Source organism: Solea solea, chromosome 5 (assembly GCF_958295425.1).
Source record: "Solea solea chromosome 5, fSolSol10.1, whole genome shotgun sequence".
NCBI lineage: Eukaryota > Metazoa > Chordata > Actinopteri > Pleuronectiformes > Soleidae > Solea > Solea solea.
This window is the reverse complement of record NC_081138.1, coordinates 15,903,664-15,930,389: the sequence shown is the minus strand read 5'-3', so window position 1 is coordinate 15,930,389 and position 26,726 is coordinate 15,903,664. Positions and strand designations below refer to the sequence as shown.

The window sequence follows — 26,726 nt, the reverse complement described above, 5'->3', positions numbered from 1 at the left end:
GTCAATGCCTCAGTATCTGGCTGTTGAAGAGAATAATGCCTGTACCTGCCTTTCTGAATATAGACACAGAATTCATGCCTCTTTCATTAATACCCCATTACCAGTGGACATGTGTTTAATCGGCATTCACTATCTGGTCAAACCATTCTGCAATGCATGCATGTTTTTATCGGTGCTGACCGGCATAGTGAGAATGTAAAAAACCAGGTTAACATGCTAATTTCCTCTTAGCCTGCTCTATCTTTACATTACATGTCATTTAGCAGACGCTTTTATCCAAAGCGACTTACAATAAGTGCATTTAAACATTTGGGTACAAACAAGAGCTAGAAGTAAGTAAGTGCTTCAAGTAAGCCAAACTATAAAGTGCTAGTCATAAGTGCGATGTAAAAAAAGTGCTTTTTTTTTCTTGTTGTCTTAGTCGAGGTAGAGTCAAAAGAAATGTGTTTTTAGTCGGTGGTGGAAGATCCGGTGGCTTTCTGCTGTCCGGATGTCGATGGGAAGCTAGTTCCACCATTTGGGAGCTAGGACAGCGAACAGTCTCGAGTTCTATGAATGCCTCTGCGATCCTCTCAGTCAGGGGGCAGCAAGCCGGTTTGCTGATGCGGAGGGGGCGGGCTGGGGTGTAGGTTTTGATCATGTCTTGGATGTAAGCTGGACCGGATCCGATTGTAGCATGGAACGCATGAACTAGAGTCTTGAAGCGGATGCGAGCAGCTACAGGAAGCCAGTGAAGGGAGTGGAGGAGCGGTGTAGTGTGGGAGAATTTTGGTAAGTTGAAGACCAGTCGAGCTGCTGCATTCTGGATGAGCTGCAGAGGTCGTAGGGCACACGCAGGGAGACCAGCCAGGAGGGAGTTGCGATAGTCCAAGCGTGATTGCTAAAGATGCGCCATTTGAGGTGCAGTGCTTTGAGATTCTGCCTCATTAGGACCAGGTTTTGGTTTCCATGAGGACTACAAGTCAGTGTTAATGAGGAAAAAAAGGGTCCTAATCAGGTAACAAGTAAACGCACCCTTTAACACCTAAGCCGCAAAATGTTTGCTTATTTTAACCATGAAAGGGCCAGAAAATGTCCTGGGAGTGCTTTTGCCCATTTTCCCAGAATAACTTTCAATATGTGGCAGTTATTTGCAGTTTACCTCATGTTAAAATAGTGTTTTAATATGACAACTGGTCTTCATATAACTTCAACTTAAAATTCTCCCACTACACCGCTCCTCCACCCCCTTCACTGGCTTCCTGTAGCTGCTCGCATCCGCTTCAAGACTCTAGTGCTTGCGTTCCAAGCTACAAATGGATCCGGTCCAGCCAACATCCAGGACATGATCAAAACCTACACCCCAGCCCACACACTCTGCTCTGCATCGGCAAACCGGCTTGCTGCCCCCTCACTGAGAGGATTGCAGAGGCATTCGCAGAACTCGAGACTGTTCACTGTCCTAGCTCCCAAATGGTGGAACGAGCTCCCCATCAACATCCGGACAGCGGAAAGCCTCCACATTTTCCGCCGCCGACTAAAAACACATTTCTTCCGACTCTACCTCGGCTAAGACGATGGCGACCAAAAAAACCCCAAAAACTTGCTTATACATTGCACTTATGACTAGCACTTCATAGTTTGGCTTACTTGAAGCTCTTACTTACTTCTAGCTCTTATTTGTACCCAAATGTTTAAATGCACTTATTGTAAGTCGCTTTGTATAAAAGCGTCTGCTAAATGACATGTAATGTAATATAAAATGAAGAAAAACAAAATGTTTAATTGAGAAAAAAAACACTGTAGATGTACAAGAACATCTAAATTTGAACAGTATTAAAAATTTAAGTAGACGTTTGAGTTTTTGTCTCAATTTCCAAAAACAGGCCAAAAAATGGAAACTATGTACAGGCATTTTTCCAACTCTCTCTCCTCTCTCTCCTCTCTGGTGACAAAGACACTTATACGCCGGCTTCCTGCAACAGCATGAGTGAAATTACCGTGACCGGCTTTGACGTGCAGGTTCTCAGCTACCACAAACCGTGGCGTAATTACGATAATGCAAAGTGTGCTTGCACAAACGTGTCGTCAGCGATATGCTCAGTGTTAAAGGGTTAAAGTATTAAACATCATTCAAGTAGACATCAGGAGGCAACATTGTGTGAACCTTGGAGATGAAGATAATGTTTATTTTATATCTTTTGTGTCTCATTTTTGTAACCAAGATGGGGTATTTTAAGGCCTACAAATTCCCATTATAAAGACTTTTTAAATGCATTCATTTTTATAAATGACAACAATATGATTTAATTAGTTTGAATTGAAGCCCTTGTTTCTGTCATAATGACGGATAATAATCTGGATGTGGGATCTTACACTGAGTGCCAAGGCAGTTGGCATATTGTTGGCATATTCTCATAAATAGGCAGCCGCCGCAAAAAAAGAAGGCTATGATACAATAACAATTAGAACATTTCAGAATAATGTTCCAGAGCAGTATAGTATTGCATTAATCATCAATCATGCATTCATGCATTCATCTGTTCAAAGTGATGGTAATGCAGCTGTACTGTTTCATTTCAGTCTTTCTGCTTTTTTTTTTTTGGGAGGTAGGGGAAATGAGACGACACTTTAACAACCTCAACTTGAAGTTTTTTAACATCACTTGGATGGCTAGCTGTCATACTTTTAACCAGCCTTCAGGAAATGTAGCTGTGAAGGGGGAAAAAAATATCTGAGTGGTTGTGAATGAGAGACTGGTTGCCATGGTGATGCAGTGGCAGACGGGCCAGGAAAACTGAATGTTGCCTTCAATGGGCCACAGGACATCAGACAGGGTGTGGAATAGCCGAGGTTGTAATGAGTGTTTTAAGGTGTGTTGATGAGCCATTTGATGGGCCGCAGCAGTACACCCGGGCCTGGGAATTTATGGAGCTTGCGTTCTTTATCTCCCGTGTGTAACCCTGTTCAAAATGCAGGCGAGAATTGCATTCACTGAGAACCAATTTTACAGGCTCCTCTTCATATGCAGATGAGTATATTTAATTGTTGCGGTGCCTAATTCCCAATGTATGAGAGGAAAGAGGAAATGCATCCGAAGATGTGTTTTCAAATGAAATATTCAAGGCTTCTAATGAAATATTCTGTCAGTTTGGAGTTTCTATGGGCGAGTCTTCTACTGGAGCCGCTTTTAAGAAAAGTGAGGCAGGCTGCTTTAATGAGCCTCTGGGCAGCCACAGCCGGTCCTCTGCACTTTGCCAGCCCTGTTTGTTTAGTGGCCTTTTATTCTTTGTCTGCTGTGGACTTTTCCCGGCACAATGATGGACCAGACATCGCATTAATGGCATGTTGAAATCATGCGCTCCTGATTTCTGTCTCAACAATACGCAGAATGATAATCCAACATTTATGAAGTCAGCTTTCCCGTCTTGATGTGTGTTTCTGATATGCTCCATCATGTCTTGGGGGAATAGAATATAGTGTTTATTTTTCATCTTTAATCTCTAGAAACATTTTGTAACTAAATTAACAGGGAGATGGAAATTGATACTCCGTCAAATTTGATGAAAACAAATGGGGTGATATTTTTATTGTTTTGTTGTTACTAATGGGCATATCCAGATTGTTTAGTTAGAGTCACACTTAATTATGCCAAGAGGAAGTAGCTGTATTGTTAAATTACTTCACAATGCAGTGGCTCATCCACTATAAACAAAAGGACTTTTAAATGTTTGAAATGTAACTGTGGTCTGAGGTAAAACCACAAACAACAAGAGGAGCGTCATACTCAAGGGAGGCGCATATCAATGTTGGCTTCCTGTTGAGCTTTGTAATTATTATCCGTGGGCGCATGCATCAAAGAGGCTGAACTTTTAATTATGCAGTGCAATCAAAACTCTTCTTTTTTAAATAAATTAACGGATACTACGATATTTCTGAAATTACACACAGTAAACCAGCACATAATCACCAATTAATTGGCTCTCGCTCCAAGAAACGTTGTTTTATTTTGTAGCTTTGTTAAATTATTTAGACCTTTTTATTCTTTCTGTTGACAGCGATAATGCTCTGTTTTTAGATCTCTTGCTGTCAGCACTAGGTGGTGCTGTCGAGGTTGGCAGTGCATTACCTGCTACAGGATGTTGCGCCATGTGCAGGAAACATTGGCCTAGTAACTTATGTTGGTTTTTAATAGCATGATACAGGAGATATACTGTAAGCTCCTTAGCGTGTCACGCTCATATTTAAAAAAAAAATAAATAAATCTTCTAGCACCCTCCAGACACATTACAAGAGTCAAACCGCACCATCCGAGATGCAAAAATCTTTTTAATCAACCACCTGAGCTGATCAGCGCCACCACCCACTCGCCCCCTCTCTATTCGACACACATGTGAAAGAGGAGACGTGCACAGACGACGGGCATGTCATCTTTTCCCCCTGATCATGAGTGCAACATTGAGTGTTTATAAAATATAAGTAGACCTATTATTTGGGCCATTTTTTAATGATTTTTACATATTTAAGTTAAGCATTTTTACACTTTTGTCCTCTGAAAATGTATATTTTTTTTGCAGCGGCTCCCTCTCTATAGGACACTACAATGATCCACATATTTGATTTGGCATAGATTTTTACACCGGATGCCCTTACTGACGCAACCCTCCCATTTATTAAGGCTTGGGACGGGCACTAGTACAGTGGCTGTGGCCCAATGTAATTTATACGAGGTTTCCACTACATGGTCTTTGCTCGCCTCGCCTTTTCACGGCTTGGTTGGTTTTCCATTACAATGTAGTACCTCCTCAACATGGGCAGTGTCATCACTGCACGGCTGCATGAAAAGGGGCTTTAGAGTGTCCTATTCCCCTGACCTGGTATAGACTCGAACCGGCAACCCTCTGGTTATAAGGGTATAAGGGTATAAGAGTTCCTTTACTACTTGGCCACGGCTGCCCAGTCCTCACAAACTTGATAAATGTTCACTAAAAGTCACTATATTTTAGGTTTATTTGACAAAGTTTAGTTTTTTGATTATCTGCATCATGTATTTAATAGATACGTTTATACTTGATTTTTATTTGGATTATATAGTGCACTGCAGTGCAGACACAAGATGCAGATTGGAGAGATGGACCACAAGTGTTGTTCAATAAATGTTTATTTAATTGAAGCACTTTTGTGTATCCTCCGTTTTATGAAACTGTTGTACATAAATTGGCATTGACCATAGAAAACCCCGTGTTCGTTGACCTCCACTGTGAAACACTGCGTCACATTAAAACAAACTGTCCCGCATCCTCTCTATAACCATCCCAATGCTTTTGAACATGAATCGATCCTACCTGTTCTCTCTGGAGGTTACAGCGCGCACGTCTGCTGCTGACTGCGGTTCTGTTTTTTTTCTCCCTCTCGAGCAGTAAATTGTTCGGCTGCTGCTTCAGCTGAGAGTCCAATAAACGGCAAAGTATCTCACACTTTAGTGCAGACACTACTCATTGTCTTCAATTTAACACGGCGTTTATTTGCATCGTAGCTTCACATCATGTGAGACCGTGTGCACGTTTCTAACTCGTTGAGTTAGGCACATTTCTTAAGAGATCCTCAAACTTTTCTTTTTAACTCTGCTTTTTTTTCAGCCTCACAATTTTTTATGCTTCATGTCTTCTCTTCCATTTGTCACTCTCATCCCTCTGCATCCTTTGCTGGTCCAACCAGCCTGACTCACAGAGAAACATATGTGTGACAGCAAGTAGGCTATAGAAATTTATGAAAAAACGACTATTTTGCAGTCGTTTTGGTCATATTCCACCTTGTCCTCTAAAATAATGTGTGTGGCGCCCAGAAACATAAAATCCCTGTCTGGTTTGAATTCTGTAATAAATGATCCCCAGCATGTTTTGGAGAGACATTTGATGAGATGTGGGGCACATTCGAAATGAATGTACGAATGAATAGAAAAAAAAATTATTCAGAAATGAGTCGTGTCCAGAGTTTTCTGCCCTAATTTATCTAACAAAACACAAACACTGATGGAATTCTGTGGTTTCTTTTATGTTCATTTGTTCAGCGTCGGTCTAAACATGTTTGAATGTGTAATACAATATTGTCTCTATGGAGCAACATAGAATCTAATTAATCACTGCAGAAAATAACCAAATCCTATTAATAATACAATGTACTTACCCCGTCTGTGTGTAGAGAGCAAAAATGTGGACAGTATCACTGTGTGTTTAGTGATCAAAGATGATTTATTGGGACTATTTAAAACAACTACTGCAATGCTTGCCCAGCTTTTAATTTTACAACTGGGGAGAAGAGGGGGTCCCAGTGCCTTTTATTGTAAAGCATTTTTTAATTTGAGTTTTGTCCAGAAAAACAAGATATTCTGAACTTGGTATGAAGTCTGAGTTTAAAAGATGTCTAAAATCTCTGTTCAGAGTCACTGTCACTGCTGCTTGTCTCTGTTTGTTATGCCCTTCTTGCCAATATACAACATCACTGGGTTCTCAGATGTTGCAATAGTTGTCTGCGAGTGACTGCACAAAGGCGCTTTATTTATTTGTGGATATAAAGTGTCTCTTGCCTTGTGTTTTCCTCCATCTTTCAAGGTAACATGTACTGTAACTGTATCCGTGTTTCTTTCGTCTTTGCCTTTTAATAGGACCAGTGGTGTAGCAGATACAACAACTTTACAATGAAACGTGCATGGAAAAATAAAAGTCCCGAGGTGCAAAGTGGTGCATGATGCATTTATAAGTTAACAAATATTTAATGCATCCTTCTGAGGAAAGAAGATGCATGAATAATGCATGTAGCTAAACTAGTGTGTTACACCAGCCGGATGGTTTAAGTGTTACTACAGTCAGTGGTTACATTATGGAACCTTTCCCTCGCAGGAGGGATTTAACCAGGTTATAAATGACTAAAATTTTAGTGAGTGATTGATATTGACTTAGGTTATCATTGCTTCACCTCTGTTGCAAACACAATGTACATTTCAAGTGGAATGGACTGCTTGCATTATAATTAACTAGAGCTGAAGCGATTAATCGATGAATCGATTATTAATCGATTACTAAATTAATCGACAACTATTTTGATAATCGATTAATCGGTTTGAAGCTTTTTTTCATGATTTAAAACAAGATTTCTGATTGTTTAAGCTTCTTAAATGTGAATATTTTCTCTGTTTCTTTGCTCTGGATAACAAAGAAATTATTAAAAGTCAATCATTTTGGTTTGTGGACAAAACAAGACATTTGAGAACATCATCGTTTCCAGGTTTGACGAACACAAATCAACATTTTTTAAGGGTTTCTGATATTTTATGGACCAAACGATTAATCGAGAAAATAATCGACCGATTAATTGATTATGAAAATAATCGTTAGTTGCAGCTCTATAATTAACATCAAATAATCGTATGCGATTTATATATCAAGCTACAAGGCATGAAGTGCAATTGTTTTTTAAGCAGTGCAACATTTGTTAATATCCTACATTAACGTTTTCTTGATATATTTGAGTGCAAGAGAACTTGGCTTATCTTTTATCCCGAACTTAACAAATGAGAAACACTTTTTTTAAAAAATTGTGATAGGTTTTTAATAATTCAATAGATTGTTATATTGTTGTGTCAGCGTCTTTGGACTGAGAGTTTTTCCCAATTAGTTTTACCTCCCTGTTCTTCCACTGTGTTGGATATTGATTTTAATTTGATTTTACCCAAATCCTGAACACATGATTTATTTAAAACACATGATTTATTTAAAATATAAAATAATATTAAAAAAAAATGAAATGAAAATATGGATATGAAAGAAGCCTTTATGTTTGTGGTAAATCAACAAAACAATCCTATAAATACTTTTCCGAATCTTGATGGCTTATTCTTTCGTTATGCTCAGTGTTCTGTGTCACAGGTGCACTTATCTCAGCATCTCAGCAGAGGACACATGGCGTAGATGGTGCACTGAAATGAAGACTTCTTTTTGACATTGATGCACCTCTGTGGTATTATATGCAAATTGCCCAGGATGAAGGCAGATGCAGTTCGATGTGCAAATGATGATTTTGGGCTACTGCAAATGTGAACACCACTGCCTTTTAACGTTAAGTGCCTTTCCTGTGGCGTCAAAAAAAACCCCAAAACATTTTAGAGAAAGAATGGATGTGAACCTATAGAGAAATGTTTCCAGGTTTCAGGGTTTGAACCTCTGAGTGATACAATGTATTCAACATTCCAACAGTGAGTAAAATCTTGGAATGTAAGCAATGGTTATTTTCATGATTGAATTATCTGCCGACTTTATTTATTTATTTATTTATTTATTTTATTAATTAATTAATTAATTAATTAATTAATTAATTAATTAGTCTATTCGTCGTTTGGTCCATAAACCGGTGTTTCCAAAGCCTTAAAATGCCAAGAACCTCAAATGAGTAGTCAATGAGGACGTAATGAAATAAACCGAATATTACAGAGATTCTCAGCCTACTAAGGGGCCGTCCAGACAGAAATGGGTTTAGGTGAATATGCATACATACGTGTAGACGGCAAATATGCTGCTTTAGGAAAACAACGTCATATTCCCAGCTTTCTTTTGCACTGTCAACAGCGTTACCAATTGCTGTCAATGAAAAGTAACTAAAGTCGGTCTGAAAAGACGCTAGATATCACTAGAACACATCCTGTCTTTAGAGATTTCACACACAGTTTCTTGATTAATCAAATAATCGTTGGGTCCATAAAATGTCAGAAAATGTTGATCAGTGTTTCTCAAACCTGGAAAGGACGATGTCCTCGAATGTCTTGTTTTGTCCAGAAACGATTCAGTTTGAATGATTTCTTTTGTCGTTTGGAGCACAGAAACGAGAAAATATTCACATTTCAGAAGCTGATAAATCAGAAAACTTGTTTAAATTTCTTAAAAACAATCAAACCGATGAATCGATTATCTAAGTAGAAGGCGATTTATTTAGTATTCAAATTATAATCAAAATTGTTTTTAGAGTGGAGAAAACACAACATTTTTTTTTTTTTTACTTGAATAAACAAAACAGATCTGTGATTGTTCCACACAGTCGGCTGCACTGAGCATCCACAGCTCCACAGTGACTCCATTTATGTGCGCTGCTGCTCTCACAGCGCTTCTGTGTGTGTGTGTGTGTGTGTGTGTGTCTGTCTATCTGTCAACCAGCAGTAAATACAGTTAGATGGATCTCACTCATGCAGCACAATTGGGCATTACCTTCTCGTAAAGTATTTAGGCTTATGACAGAAAAACAGCAGATTTGTCGCTCATCGCTTCTTTAAAAAAAGGATAAAAGTCGCCGGGGGTCTGTGAAGCCACTACATATGCACAAGGAAACAGCAAGAAACGTAAAGAAACGGACTATTTCCTTTCTTTCCTCTGACTCGGTTCATTCTGTCGCTGTTTCTGTTATTATATCTGTAATTTGTAAAACATCTTCTTCTGTTTTTTTTTTGTGTAATTTTACGGCGCAACTACAGTGCTGGCATATGTACTACAGCGTTTTGAGTTGTTTGAGGGGCTTCCGTGTAATGGGGATATTTCCTGAAAGGATGCGGTCTTTGCAGGGAACTTATTACTTTTTACTCATTCACGTTTCGTGCCATTTCTGTCTGGACGTTGCCTAAGATACACATACAGCGATAATAACTAAGGCACAATATACTAAGAAAAAGAAACTTAAACAAAAGAAAAATAATGAAGATTATATACAGTTAAATATTTACCTCTGTGTCAAACATCCAAGAACTGAATGAATAAGTGGTCTTATCGGGTATCACTATGGCCTGGCATCTTTTTGCAGATAAACGATCCTGAAGAAAAGTTGAGAGTAGTTTTACAACGTCTTGTGACTGGCATTATCACTACACATAACTTTTACACACATGCTAATTCCATCCTTTTTAATGGGCCTCATTCACTTGTATTTGTGCATATAAATGATCTTACTCAAAAAAGTAACTGTTGGATTTGCATCACAAGTTTATATTAGGTGAGTGCTCACTTTCTGAGATCAGCATACTGCCATTCCTCTATATCAGCACATCCGTTTGGTTTATCTTGAAGAAAGTCGTGTGCTAAACAAATTGGTTGAACAGAGGTGAGTTACAAGAGATGGTCCCAAAAGGTTTAACAAAAAAAAAGAAAGAAAAGTATTGTACAACAGCAGAAATTGAAATAACTGTGTCAGAGGTGGAATGTCCTCTGGAGTGAAGATGAAGCCTGCAATAACTGAAGCGCTGAATGCTGTGTCCCCTGAGCTTCGGATGGTGGCACAATTGAAAAAATTGCTTGACATCAAAGTAATGCAAAACAAAAAAAACAAAGAAAAAAAAAAACGACAAGAGGACAATAAATGCAGATTGAGGCTGGCAGTCATCATTGAGTGGACATTTTTTCAAGGAATGAATGTGATGACATTCAGCAGTAATTGTTAAGATTATATTTGCAATTTATTGTGTCTTATGTAATTAAGAAGTGTAGTTTAATTGGAACAAATTGCTATTTAAATGAAAATAGCATTGCTGCTTGCAGAAGTTAATTAAACAGGCTAAACAATATAATTTGTAGGCCCGGGTGATGCAGGAGCAGAGAATACAAACATTCTCATATACTCTATTGTAAATTAAGCAAACAAACTGGTATCATTTAAGATTTTAATCATACACAATAAACAATTAGGCTGTCATTCTTGTCGTTAAATACATTTATTTATGAAATGTGGTCAAATATGTATTAAATATTATACTTATACACTATACTTAGGAGTTGTTATTATTAGAAGAAGAGTTTTTATAACTTGCATAACGCAGCAATGCTTGTGTATACATTCACGCCATGCCACGTGTTAGGTCATGTGTTAGTGATTTATTTATTTATTTTTGGTTTGGTTTCAACACTGAAAGGGACCAAAGGTTATGTTCTGTTTTTGAGGTATATCACAACTTTGTTGGGCATAAAAAAAGGTTAAGATCTACGTTGAACAGAGACTGTACATGAATTCATGTGTGCTTTCCGAGTAATTTTTCCGATGAAGAGACACTGCTCAGCAGAGCATTTCACACATCCAGGAATATGAAAGAGTCCACTTGGATCTGTGATGTGACATCAAAACACATCTTAAAACCCATTTTTACTCTTTGGCTTTCGACCCAGTATGAGACGCTGCTTTTATCTTTTTTTGTACCTTTATTGTGTGACTTGTTTATTTGTGTTTTTATACTTTCTATGGTATGTTTGTTCTTAGCTCTATTAGGTTTTATGTTTTTATTTTTACAACACTTTTTTTAAAGTGCTTTATAAATAACATTGGATTGGATGAAATCAGGATGTGCACAAGGCTGTCTATTAATATATCTACCTTTGGTGTCTTATGACAATTCATTTAGTTTTTTTCGTCTTTAGAATTCAGTCATTAGACAATTATGATATACTTGTATTCTGAAGGAACTGCTTTTATGGATAGCCAAAACATTTTTTATGTTTAATATGGACATATTCTCAGTCTGGTCATGTGCTCACTGTACGTTATGGAATACCTAGAAGCCACGGTTTGTTGTTTTGACTGCGACTGCACCAGCAGCAGATTGTATGATAGGAACATAGCCAACTTGTGAATTCTCAGTGGTGTTCTGGCAATGTGTTGGTCTGGGTTTCCAGCACCACGGCCATCTACTTTCTTGCTGCAGGTATATTCTTTATTTTCTTGCTTCTATAACAGCATTTGAAAAACATAGGCATAAATTCAGCAACATTTAGGTAAAATGAGGAATTCAGGTATTATCTTCCTACATTCCAGGAAAAACTTTATTGATTTATAGTAGCTTGATTCATAAAAATTCAGCTATTGTGAGCACTCGCCCTGTTGGTATATCAGATGAACTGTGTATTATCAAGAAGTATTTCAAATATGTCCATTTACAAAATGAGTTTACCGTCTCCAGAATGCTGAACAATCCAATGCATCACAAGCCAATCTGTGCTGCACTGAGGAGCTGAATCATTTGCTCTCTTAGCACGCTCACAGCTGCCTGTAGAAAGGGCTTTGTCTTGCGTTTTAAGCAGATATTTGACATAAAGATGGGTGTTTTCTGTGCCTTGGAGTAGAGAGCAGTAAAAAGAGGTGCAGTAAAAATTGCCAAGGTTGACTAAGGACAGATAAGAGCCACAAATGTATTATAATTGAACAAGCTGTCCCTGCCTCTCAAGCTTTTGTACTATCTTCTTCCCTTGAAAATGCACCAAAAGACCAAAGGAAGACTAATATTGAATATTTATCGGTCAATTAGGGCAGTATCAGGGCTAGTCCAAGCAATTGTTGTCACATAAGTTACCTTGAAATGTGGACACGTGTGTAACAAAAGAAACTTGTGGATGGATGATACAACAATATCCAGAGGTTGAAAACTCATTCAAGCCAAGTGTTCTTGGGAATGTTTTTATTTGGTGTTACTCATGTAAACTCATGTACTTCATGTTTATTGGCTTAGTGATGCTTTTGAGACTTCTGATATGGAATGACATTACAATATTAGGGGATACGGAGGAAGTTCGATACCCAGTCGACACCACAGAAGTATTGAAGTTTTGATACCTAGCCATACCTGTGACCACAGCAGATTGGAACTTCCCAGTCCTTAAGTCTGTTCGTGAGGCCAAAATCAAGTCTGATTAGGTGTGTGCAGAGTTCTAGCCAGGATTTCATTTTAGTGCAATCGTAATGGTGAGGGAGTGCAGCGACCAAGCAGGGGGTTGGTGCGGAGCTTTCAAAACTTTAAGGTGAAGGTTGGCCATTCTAAGGGTACTCAAAGGGGAACATTGTTCTTTTTACACCCTATATTCTTGATGGGTCATTTTTATACCTTTTGTATCGTTGCAGTGTGTAACCTTCACAAAGGATGTGCCAGAACTGCGCTGGTGAATTCGACATCTTTCAAAGAGCGGCGTGTGGTGAGTGTCTCATTAACTCTTAAGCATGGTTGGTAATGTTTTTTTTACCTCGATAAAAATAATGCAATTTAGTCGTGGGTGATGCTCGGAGTTACGGCAGCGCGATTGACACATTTAAGTTGAGAATGGGGCGAAGCATACTTCTAAAGTTGTTTACGCCGGAAATTCCTTTGTTCTGCTCGCTTGTGGGGGAAACTTAGGGTAGGAGATGTTACGTGCTGCTAATGTTTTGCGTCTTGTGGCTTAATGCAGATACATTCAAAATACTAACCCATTTCCTCAATTTTGCGTTTCGGCCACAAATCATAGCTCAACGGGCCGATACACCGCCATGTGCTAGCTAGAGCCCTGGTGTGATGTCAAAGTGTTTGTGCTAGTGTGTGTCTGGGAGAGTGAGAGAAAGACCAAGAGTCAACAGAATCTGAGTGAATGAAAGCTCTACTCACACTGCTGTAATCTGAAATAAGATAAAATAGAACAAGAATGAATAATTTGGTGATCAGTGTTCATATTGTGGGTCAGATTACTAAATGCTCTGGAATGAATGCACTCAATGTAGTTTTTGTGTTTGAGAGCATTCAGTCCTGTTATTATTACATGTGATTTGATCACTCAGGCCAGATGTTAATGCTAAGTTTGAATGACTCACCAGCTTATGATCCATGTTGACATCAACAGCAGCAGTGATTTGCAGGGAAGAGCACGGTAGCCTTTGTAACACTTCAGGCTATGGTGCTGTTTTGATGTTTGGGTTGTTGAATGCTAAGCTTACCTTTTACAAGGGAGAAAGCTTTGAGGATGAGGACTAATCCTATGACACGTACACTTGACTGGGATTTCTGAAGGATAAACTTTCCCAAAACAAATAAAGAACAGGGCAGGGTGATTATTGTTACTTTAAAAGCTGATGCTTGAGTATTTTCCTCCCCAGGATAGAAGCTGCAGTGCAAAAAAGAATTTTTAGAATAATGCTGCAGGTAAAGACAGGCGACATCTGTGGGCTGTAACCCAGTTAGCCAGGCACACTAATATTTGCAGCTTAGTTTGAACAGATAATTTGATAATAATACACTGTGCAAACACTTCCTTCCCTGCATCCTTACAATCCAAAGATTGGCCATTTGGTTATCTTTACCACTATCACTTGCATTTTAGCAGATTTTCCACAGAAAATAAGAGACTATGAAATATCCCAGGTCATTATTTCCTACATAAAGCTACAAGAATGGCAGTTATAAATGGATGTATTTGTGTTTCAGGTGTGTGTAAGCATGTACATGTGGGTGTATGTGGACACCCAATGACAATACAACCACTTCTAGAAAAAGGGGTTTTGATTAATGTGAGGAGGGGCTGCAGAATGATTAATTGAGCTCATGACCTCATCGGCAATGTGTTGATGAAAATGAAGAGAGAAGGGTTGAAAATGGGGGGATTAGGGTGGTGGCATAGCATAGTAGCTATAAGGCAAGTAACTGTGGCAGGTTGGTTGTGTGAGTACAGTTGGTGTGGATGGTCCCGTCTTTATGCATCATGCTTCTTTCTGGCGCACATTCTTACATTTAAATTAAATATTACCAAAACTTCAGAGAGATCCAAATACTGTCTCCCCATAGATGAATAAATTATCCAATCTTGCCAAACACAAAATCACAGTTAACCTTGACTGAGGAAAACAACAGTGTGCTTCAGTACCTTTTGTCTTGTGCTCTGCGACTTCTTTTACTGTTGCACAATTGAGAAACTAATTCAAAATCGGGGAACATGGCAAATGCGGATGCACCTTAGAGAGCGACGAAGAGAGAGAGCGAGAGAGAGCCTTTTCCAATGAGCTGCAATTATCACTCAGCATGTGAAGGGCTGAATTGTGCTCAAGAGGAAAGTCACTCTGCCGCGTTTGCCTGATTGAAAATCAGTTCTCATAAACACTGCAATCACCTTTATAGTCTCCCCTAGACAGTTTGATCCCCAGGAGCTGCAATAAAAACCCAGGGGAATATGAGGTGACATGCAGTTGGCGTCTTGTGATAAGAAAGAAATGATAGCCTACTTTGTCGTGGATGTATTCCCTTCAATTGACATTAAAGATTGAATGATCTAATTAGTATGTGGGCTGCATTGTGTAGATTGGTTTACAGTATATCAAAACACATTTTTCAAACAGGCCGAATTTTCTGCTTCTTCGACCACTAAATAGTTCTTTTGAACACTGATAAGTGTATATTACATACATACATACATACATACATACATATCGGTCATTTATTTTAATCTTTTCAATAATCTAATCCCCCCCTTAAAAAAAAGAGAAGAACATTTCCCCGCCCCTGACACAAACTGAAGCTTAACATGAGATTTTCAGACTCAGTTGGGCATTGTATTGTATTATATTCCATAGTGAGGGACCTTCTCTTGACAATTCAGGATATATGTACCTTATCCTCTACTTTATTACCTATTGTGGAGTAAAAGTATGTGCAGAGGAACCAATTTTATAGTTGTCCAGCCATATACCAGAGGTGTTCATGCACGTGCCTGCAAAAATTTACACATTCCAAAAAGCTAAATGAAAAACTTCTATCTACAGGTACCTCAGATGTTGCTTTAGCCTGCATACATGGGTTGGTTGGATGGATTGCTTTGTGATATTTTATCCAGTAGATTTTTGGGGGCCATTGTGGCTATGACACACCAGAATAAAAAATGCATCAGTTTTCAGTATAATTTGTCACAGAGCTTTTCACTTGTTCCATAATCCTCTACACTGGGTTATTAAACAAAAGAGGGTTCCAAACACGCCCAAGCCAACAGCTCACAGGTTGCAATGTTGTTAATGCAATTCCAAATCCAATTGTAAATCCACATTTTTACATGAAAGAAGGCTGGAACCAAGTAAACACAAAAACATATATAAGTGACTTTACATAAAGATTTAAACTATATCTGTACTTTTATACCTTAGATTGTGGCTCTAACAAAAACGACATATCTAGAAAATGATACATTAACAGTTTATTTATCAATATTGCTGGGGATTTTTCCTTTTGTTTCATTCCTCCTTTGTCACATTTAAAGGACAACAAGCAGAGACAGGTACCAAACATTTAGCTGCAGACACACATTTTGAGGGAAACAACACTTTTCTCTGTAAGCTTGATTACTGTGCTGCTTCTCTTGGGTTTGCTTCAGAGTAAGACAAATGGTGACAATAGAAAAAATGCTACCCGTAACTTCTACCCATAAACTATATGATGCTTCACGTAACAATTATATTTGATCCCAGTTAAAAGATTAGTGTACACTTATTTATTGATTTATTTATTTATTTATTAATAATGAGCCTGTGTTTCATTTGCCACTTATCAAGCAAACACAAGGCTTAATAGAGAAGTAAATTATACTAAAAATAGAACTCAGCACAACAATATGTAATATTTGCTGTGTTGTCTTGGTCAGCTCATGAAAGACCTGTTTTGGTAAAAAAAAAAAAAAAAAATACAAGTTGATAGAATGATATAGATTTAGAGTGATATGGTACATCTACTCAGTACAACTGCTGTTTTGTTTTTTCCCTCTGGCCAGTCTACTGTAAATACAAACGAGATGTAGACATAGAGAGGGGGGGGATGGTATGTGTTTCTAGGGTTCCTTTAACTCCATAGTTTAAAGAAGTGAGTTTTTAAATCGATCCAATAACGAAGAGACCTTTTTGGGGACGCTTGTGGAACTGTGTAATTGTGTATCCCTAATTTTCCTGACACGGGGGCTCTGACAGAGGCCTGTCATCTCCCTTAAGCCTTCTCTCAGGCATGATGCTGGAATGAGATCTGGTCTTACAGCTGCAGAAATGCTGAAAGTAATATAACAGACACCAAGAGAACAAAATCACCTTCTTACAGCAAAATCCCTCAGAAAAAAAGGGCTTTAGCTTCCATATCTACACTGGCTTCTCAGCTGACATGATGTAGTGAAGAGGGCTGTGTGATATGCACTCACTGTACGGCCTAGCAGAGGAGAGGAAATGTTTCATCTATTAGGATGTGGCGTCATAAAATGTCAAAGTATGATTCAGTTATTAATTCACATGTAGGCTTATGCGTGCAAACAGTCCCTGCTGCACCGAAGAAAAAGACTTAATTAACCTGGTGTGTGCCCCTCCCCCCTTTCCGTGCCTCTCAGACATTATAAGCAGAAGTAGCATCATCCAGCATGACAGTCTAATGGCTCATAAATGTTTAATAGCAGTGCATGATAGTGCAATGACATCCGGCTACTTTGCGTCTACCTTGACTATTGCCAGTTCTTTTGGAGGAGCTCACACTGTGATGAAAAGATGCCTATCGTCGCCATGATCACTGGAAACTGACTATCGTGAATACTGTATTCCAGTATATTTGTCATTGGATCATTATCTCTTTACATGCTTATACACTCAGTTAAATACAATCATTTTATATTTATACATACCCATGTTTTTATTTCTGACTTCTTTGAGTGTCTGCTATAAAATGGCACTTGTATTGCTTCCTTTTTTGTTGTTATTTGTTGTTGCTTTCTCCTATTGTTGTTGTTGTTGATTTATCCTTTGAATGTGTATATTTCTTGGGGAGGTGCTTCTTATAAGCCCATGTAGGGTTTTTTAACCTCTCCTGCACTTACTATTCTTCTTTAATTTCTGTTTTTTGTAATTGTCGTTTTTTTTTATGGTGCAAATAAATAAATACAAAATACAAATACAAAAATATATGACCAGCCCTAATATGAAGACTGTTTCTTCTTCTTTTTTTTTGAAGCTTAGTTCAGATGTTTTAGTTGTTCTTATCTTCAAAACTGACTGTGTGATATGTTTTTTTTTTTTATTAACTGTCTCACATTAATAGAGGGTGAGTAGGGTATAGGTGTTTAAAATTACTGCATATAGCTGCAAATTTCCTGCCTTTGATATTTGTAGCCATCAAAGATATCCATCCCCCCAAAGTCTGACACCGGGCTACATGCGGTGCTGCTGCTGCAATTTATATGGTTTGAAGGAATGTCAAGCAGCATCTATTCTTTTATGCTGGTCAGTAATCTCTTCACAGAAACAGTGTGAACTTGTTGCTTCCTGTAGATGACTGTAGCCATTTAGCATATAGCTACCACAATAACAAATGTGTAAGCAAGGTGCTGCTGGTAGCTATCAGCATAACATAAAATAAAAAAGAGATGCTTCGGTTGTTTTTGTTATTCATTTGTCTTTGTTATCTTGTTATCTGTCCCTTTATTAGTTTGCAGCAGTAAAAGCTCAGCGAGCCAATAGGAGCATCAAGAGTATACTTCAGCACTAGAGTGTAATATCAAATTGTAAGTTGACTAACAACTCTGACCCTGAACAACCATAACCATGAAACAAAAATCTACAATTTCACTTGTAATAAATTGAGTTTGCACAATCCACCACTATAACCCCAACCCACTGCCACCGCTGTTCACCTCCAAGTTATTATTCTGGTAAACATAAAGGAAGCTGGAAATAATGTGAATGTTATACTTAAACAAATACAACTAGCCTAAGCTTTACTGTAGGAATGACCAAAACACTCATACAGTATGTCATTTTTTAGTTGAACAATAACTTAGTCTGCAAACCCGCTGGGCAAATACCAAGTCATCAGTGTGGGAGCATTTTGGAATTAGTCAGAAAGAGAATTTGCAAAGCTTTGTTTTGTTTCTGCAGAGTAGCTGCTAGAACTGGACTAAGTAAAAAGAAAAAAGAAAAAGTCAGTGTCGGTTTGTCAAAAGACGCAGAGTGGATTACTGATAGAACACAAAGTATTGAGAAAATATGGAAGATGCCAGGATTTCTTTGCTGATGTTATTAAGCAACAGAAGAAAATTAAAAAAACAATCACTGCTTGACTAGATATTTTTGATTCATGATACCAATTTCAACTGGGAAAACAGCTCTGAATATATCAGCAACCTATGACTGCGGTCCATCCCCAGTAATATCTTTTTTAACTGGTAATTACTTGACTTACTTTAACTTTGCTGCACTGACACTGCTCATTAATCTTCTAGTAATTATATCTTTTCATAGAAAATTCATCTTTCCATGAATAAAATACACCAAATCTTGCAAAATGGTGTCACGTTTTCCATTATACTGCATTGTGCTCTCTACAGAAATGATACAACCTTTAAATAACCTTTTACTCCTCCATGACTACATTGACTATAGCCCAGAGGTACCGCATAGCTGCACCATTTTTCTGTTCACATAACCAACAGGATTGTTACAATATTTACTGTTGTAAAAAAGACCTTACTCATTTTGATTCTTTGGGCATGATATGTGACTTTTTAATTTGCCGTCTTCATACACAGAAAAACATGACTTATGACTCTGTGAAGACAGACCTTGAAGAGCCAGAGCGTAATTAATCTTCCTATGCTGCATTGCACACTGTCATTTTTGATTTAGCTTACACAAATTTCTGCCTTTCAGTGGAATTTGAAATCAGTGTACTGTAATTTGTCACTTATCAAAATGAAGTTCAACATCAACATTTTGAGGTATACCGTATACTGTGGTAAACCATTCAAAATGTGGACTGTGATTGCTTGTTTTTTCAGGGATGGAAGAGATGGCTTAAAGGTAGGGTGGGAGATTATATTCTAAAGCATTTTTTACTGTATTGGTTAAAATCCTCTTCACATCCCGATTGTAACCAATTAATTAATGCATTGTCACAAAAATGAAAAATGTCAGTCACCTGTGGAGCGCACAGGCCTGTAAAAACAGCTCGGATAAATTAATTGGATTGTGATGTATCAATCAAACTGCCATTTGACCCCCATGCGAGTGCCCCTCTTTGTGCACTAATTGTGCATGCTCAGAAGACCAGAGCTTATGCTAGCTCACTAAACATTTAACGAGACGGTTGCAGCAATGTTATGGCAGAAAAGTTGCCAACAACAGGTGTTGGCTGAAAACAAAAGCAGTTTTTTGGGAAAGCTACTGCCAAGAAAATGGCTGATCCAGAGTAATCTATGACCACAATTAACATTGGTGCTGCGTTTGAACCGTGGCGACAACTGAAAGCCCTGAAAGGGCGACAAAGTGATGTCATAGTGGCACTGTTCCTTCTGGACAGGTGGGTTAACTTATGTCTGTGATCTTTAGAGAGTGTTTGTAATTTTTTGCCAACACGCCACCATTTGAACAAGTATCCAAAGAAGTTAGCGACGCCGAAAAGACCCAGAGGTTACCGATGCTGTGCACTCCTCGTAAAATCTGTGTTCATTGTGCCTTCCTTTGCTCTGGAGGTGCAGCTTCAGAGGTCTTAAGAAAGGGGCTTGGACTTTTGAATTCAAAAATGTAGCCTGCTCGATCAGTTTTTCCAGGATCTCCAACCATACCTTTGAGATGTTATTTGTGACCCCACTTTCCCATAACAAGATATATCAGTGAATATATATAGCCAAAGACCCATGACCATTTTCTGTGGTGGACAATGAAGGATTCATAAGCTTAGTAAATAGGCTGGCACAAAATATAAAACCGATAATAAAAACTGCTCTCTACAAAGTGACAAGATGCTAAAGTTAAACATAGCCTCAAGCGACTTGAGAGCATATCACTTAACACAGGTGGGTGAACTGAACAACACAATATCATAAGAAATATTTTATGTGGATAGGTGGGGTGTTATAATTCAAAAAATCAAGTTTGAATTCAGTGACACATTATTCTTTTAAAATAAAATAAAAGCATTTTGAACTTGAACTGGTTTTTAAGGTTTAAATGAATATCTGATTTACTGTCAGTAAATATCATGGCCATTATGGGTAGACCACTGGCCAAGTTGATTGGAATTGGGCATGTAACCGGAGGGGCACTGGTTCAAATCCTGAGACAGGTCAAGGTACCTAATCCCCATTGCTCCCCAGGCGTGGATAAATGCTGCCCACTGCTCCTGTGCTTGGTTTATGTATAAGGTTTTTATATCTTCACATCTTTATTTCCTTTAGAAACCTTATATTAATATTACTGAAATTATGCTTGTCATTTTTGCAATTATGTCATTGTCTTGTATATAGTTGTATTTACGGGCCATCTTACACTATTGCCTTGGTGTCCTCCTTCTCATGATGACAAGTGACACATTATTTACCAGTAATGATTGAATCACTTGATACAAGATTAATAAATATAAATTCAATTACCCCTGTACTTTTAATGGCATTCACACGACATTGGGACTATGCAGGTGGGAATTTGTCGTTCCGGGGACATTTATTAAATATGCCACACACAATTAGCCCATCAAATCGAGTGTGTCCTCCTCTCCTGTGGAAAGGTAATGTCAGAGTTTTATGGGGCATTAGGCAGTAGTGCCCCTTGTATTTTGTTAGAGATCACCAGAGAGTAAGAGCACCAGAAGGGAATCCCATTTGCAGGCGGTTGCTGTATAAATAGGGAATTGTGAGGCCTGCAGGGTAAGGAGAAGGCTTAACTGATCCTTTTAGACCAATGTCAATACTGATTCCCATCACTGTTTGCCCTCCCAGCAGGGTCCACGGCCCGTCTGTAATGTCTTTGACATCTCAGTGATTGAGAGAAGAAATGACAATGAGACGCATTAGAAGAGCAGGCAGTGATGGGCATAGCTCCTTATTCTCAAATGCAAATGGTCTCCTAATACTTCAAGGTTCTTCTCAGGCACTGAATATTGAACATCAAGAGTTGGTTGTATTTTCTCCATGTTTATCTTTACTCTGTATGAGGTTCTCTTACTATTTCTCTTATGCCTAACAATTGCTTCTGTACGGACTGTTTTATGTCAAGTCCCCAAAGTTGCCAACAAAATCAACATATCAGAATAATTTGCTATGAATTAATCAATTATTAACCGATTGATCGTCGAAGCTGTAGTTGCACATATGAAGTAGGTTATTAACAGGATGGGATTCAGTCATGATTTTGAAATATGATGATTAGGATAATGGCCATCTTAATGCATAGAACTGTTGGTTTATTGCAGCATTTATGTTTGATGAAGTTTCCAGTACAGTAATAATTCACTTGTGGGATTAGTTTTTTCAAACCTCTTCATGTATTTTTTTTACCACTCTCAGCAAATATGCAATATTTATAGTATGTGTTATCTGCCAACCAGGATGCCATGAGACATAATCATAAATTCATTAACAAAGCTCCCTCAGGCAGAAGTGTGCTTCTTTATCTTTGATTTTGCAATGACAAGCGTCATGGTTTCTGTCCAAAAAATATGCTGCAACTTCATCATGGTAGCCTCAGTTAACCTTGTCAGCCTTTATTTCTTCAGTATTCCACAGCTATTTTCAAGATGATTGGTGTGTGAGCCATCCCTTTCCAAGGCTCTCCTCAGAAGTTTACTAAAGCTGCAGTGGTTGCTGCTTTTGTTTATCCTCCATGTGACAGTCATTTCAATTCTGAAGGTCAACGTACAGTTAAGTCAGCACAGTCTGGATAATGTTTCCATGACAACCATTTGCCAAAGGCCTGATTATAATAACAGAGGATAGCAAAACAAAAAAAAACTGACACTTTTTGAAACATCTTGTGTGATCAGGGTAAATGATAAACTGTCTCCTCTGAATGAAATGAGCTTTAGCTTTTCAACCCATTTTTCTGTCATGTACAGCACTGTGCAAAAAGTGTCAGGGCACCCCCAGCTTTGCTGTTTTTATGTCTGTCAAATTCTCTGATCATTGGCTTTTGGATTTGAATGATGTGGCTGAAAGTTGGTCTTAACAAAATTGAACACAATTTGAACAAAACTTTTCAACGCATTAGAAGCACAAACAGTGTTTGTACACACAATCACAAGTACATGACATTGCTTCTCTCATTAGATCAACAAGGAATATCCAGGTTTTTTTTTTGTAGTGGCTATTTGTATATAGCATGGCATACAAAGACACAATTAACAAAATTAATGGCAAGGCAGAATTTATTCAATTATTACTGACTCACTATTGAAAATATGAACTACTATAGTATATAAGTGGGAGACTGAATCAGTTCGTGACGGCCAGTGTTGCCACGCAACAACCAATGTATGGGAAATGTTGGGAGCACCAGTGCGACCAAAGAAATTATTTTGTCGCACTCCAAATATTTTTGGAAGCATAAATTGGTCGCACTCTAGAGCCCTGCTCAAGCATGTCGTCAATAAACCTGGTCTAATAGACCGTTAATGCAGCAGATATTACTTGACGTGAAATATTAGGACACACAGGTTTTACCAATAACAATAAGACGTTTGCACAGTGCTGCATAGTGCGATATTGTGTAATGGAAGGGACACTGCTTTGAGAGTACATTGGACAGACCGTGTGCTTGAGGTAAATGGGTAACAGTAAACAGAACTTGTTGTCTGTTCATATTTAGTACTATGATAGAAAAAGTTGTGCGTAAGAAAGGTCAGATGTAAATGGGATCTACTGCACCATTAAGAGACCGTACCCTACTTAAGGGAAACTATTGATTTTCCCTTTAATGTGCAACATTTATCTACACATTTCTATGTGGTCAAAGATAATAGCTTCATGAGTTGTAAAGAGTATAATATTTACTGAGCGTCCTATATACGAGCTGTGGTTACATGTCCATGTGCAGCAGGCTTCTGCATGAGCTTGACAACATGGCTAATCCTACAGTGGGTATTATATTACATGCTCAGATGTGCACTGGATTTTATGGTCTCATTGCATGGAGCGCCCTCTCTTGCAGATGGCTTGGAGGGATATGGCCTGTTCTAGTGTTGCTGGGAATAGTTATTTCATGTGATAAATACTACTCTCATGCCATTATTATTCTGTCTCTTTTCAGGAAAGAACCGTAACTCCCTGAAGCTACACACACACGAACAGTCGCTGCATAGACCATATCAGTATAATACTTATCTGGAGTCGGATCATCATTTTAACCTCCTCTTGATAAATCTTGTTTATTGATGTTTTTTACATCAAGGTGACACATTATGCTTTCTCAGTATCTTTTTAGGGCTTTATGTAGGATTTCTTTGCATGTGAAATGTCTTTTATATGTAAAAAAAAAAAAAAAAAGAAGAACATTTGTGCTCAAGGACATCATCCCCTAGACTGGGAATGACCCCAGACTGAGCAGTGGCTGAATCAGTAGAGTTTTGATATTAGTATTATGTTGAGGAGATGCTGTGAGTAAATGGAAGGTCTGGAAGTTTTCTTTTTAATCCCTGCCAAATTATGACGACGAGTTAAAGAGATTAAACAATCACAGCAATGTTTTTGTAGTTGCTAAGCGGTAGCTCATAGTGAAGTTTTGCATATTTATTATACTGTCCGTCCACTTTTACCCAAAAATTATGACAATCTCAAAATACTGAGCACCTGTCAGCTCTGGCGCCTGGGCCTGCCTGCACTGCTATTGGCTTCTTTCCCCTTGCTGTTGGACTATGGGTAAAACAAGTATGGTCTGTAACTCACCATTGTTGTTATTGCAGTTGTTTTAAGCAGCCGGCTAAGAGCCTGGCACATATCTAAATCCATTTGGATGACCAAACATGGCATGCTAGTGAGAGCAGACTAGGTTTTTGAGAGGGTTGGGGGGAAAAGCTGTGAGCAGGTGTTCAACACAGAAGCTGAAAATAGAGCTAAAGCAATTTAGTAATGCAGTTTGAATAAGCTGAAAGATTTTCTGAGAATTTGAACATGTAAAGCTGTTCAATTAAATCCCCTCTAATTCACATTTTTTGTGTGCCAAATCAGATATTTAAGTTGTTTTATTAATGGGATTCTGTTTACACCTGGGCTTTGTTACAGGAACCCAGTGATAATTGATGAAAGGTCTAATGTATTGTTTTATTTGTCCAGGCTAAAGGCTATTGTTTCCATTTGAAATGCTCTATGTGTCTGCATGTGTGTGTGACTCATCACACAAACCTGTTTTCTATCCTCCCTGGCCTTCTTTCTGAGATAACGGGCAATAAATGTGTCACTCTGAGACCAAGGTATGACTCTAAGGGAAATCTCAGTTCATCCCTCTCAAATCATCACCATTAGAAAAGAGGGAGAGAGAGGTCACAGAATTCATGGCCTTTTTTGCTTGTTATTTTTTCATCTGTCCTTCTCTTACGGCAACCATCTGTTCGATGGCTCAACTCACTTAACCAAACTAAAAGCCTTTAGGAGGAGGAGTTAGCCTTCACTTGAAGGGGTCAAGCTGGGGTCTTTATTCCTGTGTTATCAAAATGATATGTTCCAGGCCAGATGGTGACACAGTTAACGGAGTGGTGTGCCCAGATCTTTGTCGGATATTTTCCTCGTATTAAAATCCAAGTCTGAGTTTAAACTCAAGACAATTTGCAATCTGCATGATTTCCTTTTAAAAAGCAACATTCAAAACACATCACAAATAGGAGCCACTCAATGTGTTCAGTGTACTTTCTCTGAGACAGCAGGCCATTGTATTTACAGTTCATCCTTCTCATGTCACCTGCAGACCTTCTCTGAATCATTAGTATCACAGGAGTACATGATAAATGCACTCCTATGATTTGACAAATGTTAACAAACTTTCACAGACAACGAAGACAACAGAGGCTTTGATACAGGTTTTGTATGAGTGAGATAATTCCTACAAGGCACAAACCTCATTTAGAAGGATAACGTATGAAGTGACCTGGTAATGAAGTAAGAGTTGTAACAAATGCTGCCCAACTATCCATTTTTTGTATGAGACAGTTTGAGACTGCCAAGTTTGACATGGTATCATTTGTAAAATTGCTGTGCAGCAATTATAGGCAGCGTATATTATATCAGTAACACAAAATCTTCGTCTAGGAGTGTTGTGGATAGTGTTTACTTTGTGTCATAAGTGACTGTCTGTGCTAGAATTAGGCAACTTTTATTGGCAAAAAATTTTATCTCGATATTTTTTGATTTTGACGATATCGTTATTAAGCCAATTTCCTTTTAAAAAGTGTGATTTTAATTGTCTAAGTTATAACTCATTAATTGTTGCTTACAAATGATATCAATAGACAATATTAGACGAAACAACTCTTATTTATTGTCTTTAAACTAAGGATTAAAGTAAATATTCAAAGACAAAACACTCTATGCATGTTCTGCGTAACATTGCACACAGACTTAATCTCTCTTATTTATAAACAAATTAAATGATTAATTTAAACCAGGATTGTACAAAAATCACACAATCAAAAAAGGCAAATTTGTCCAGCGTGCTCCAGATTATTAAACAAATGTCATTCATATTAACAAAATCCTAACCCTAACCCCCAGTCAAATAGAAAAGAATACTAATACTATACTGTATACTGTCAGTCAAATTATGTTTGAACTAATTCATGACCTGTAATTCGTTCAATTAATTCAACCCCCCCAACCCTGTGAGGGCACACCGCTGCCCTCCACCACTGTCACTGCTCAAATGAAATAATATTACATCAAGTAGCCATTTGGCAGTGCAAACGGCTCAATGTCTGATATTATTTGATAGAAACACAAGTCTGTCAACTTGATTGGGATCAGGCTCTCTTTCATTTACATTATTACCCACTGATGAGCCCTGCACTACTCCGCTGTGCGCTGTCTGTTTGTACACAGGTGTTTACATTATATGGCACTTTTCTTCTGAATGATGCAGCAAGGTTTTATTAAGTGTTCTGTGCCGGTTTACCGGGCTTGTCTTGAGCTGTGGGGACTGACGTCTCCCATGTTTTCTCCGTTCAT

General features: G+C 38.2%; 1 long non-coding RNA gene across 1 annotated transcript in view; it reads left to right on the top strand.

The window, feature by feature from the left end:
* Nucleotides 1–26,726, top strand: part of LOC131459091 (uncharacterized) — an 87,280-nt gene that overhangs the window by 14,138 nt on the left and 46,416 nt on the right. The window contains exon 2 of the long non-coding RNA XR_009240199.1: nt 12,895–12,965. This is a non-coding gene — a long non-coding RNA (uncharacterized LOC131459091). The remainder of the gene's footprint in view (nt 1–12,894; nt 12,966–26,726) is intronic.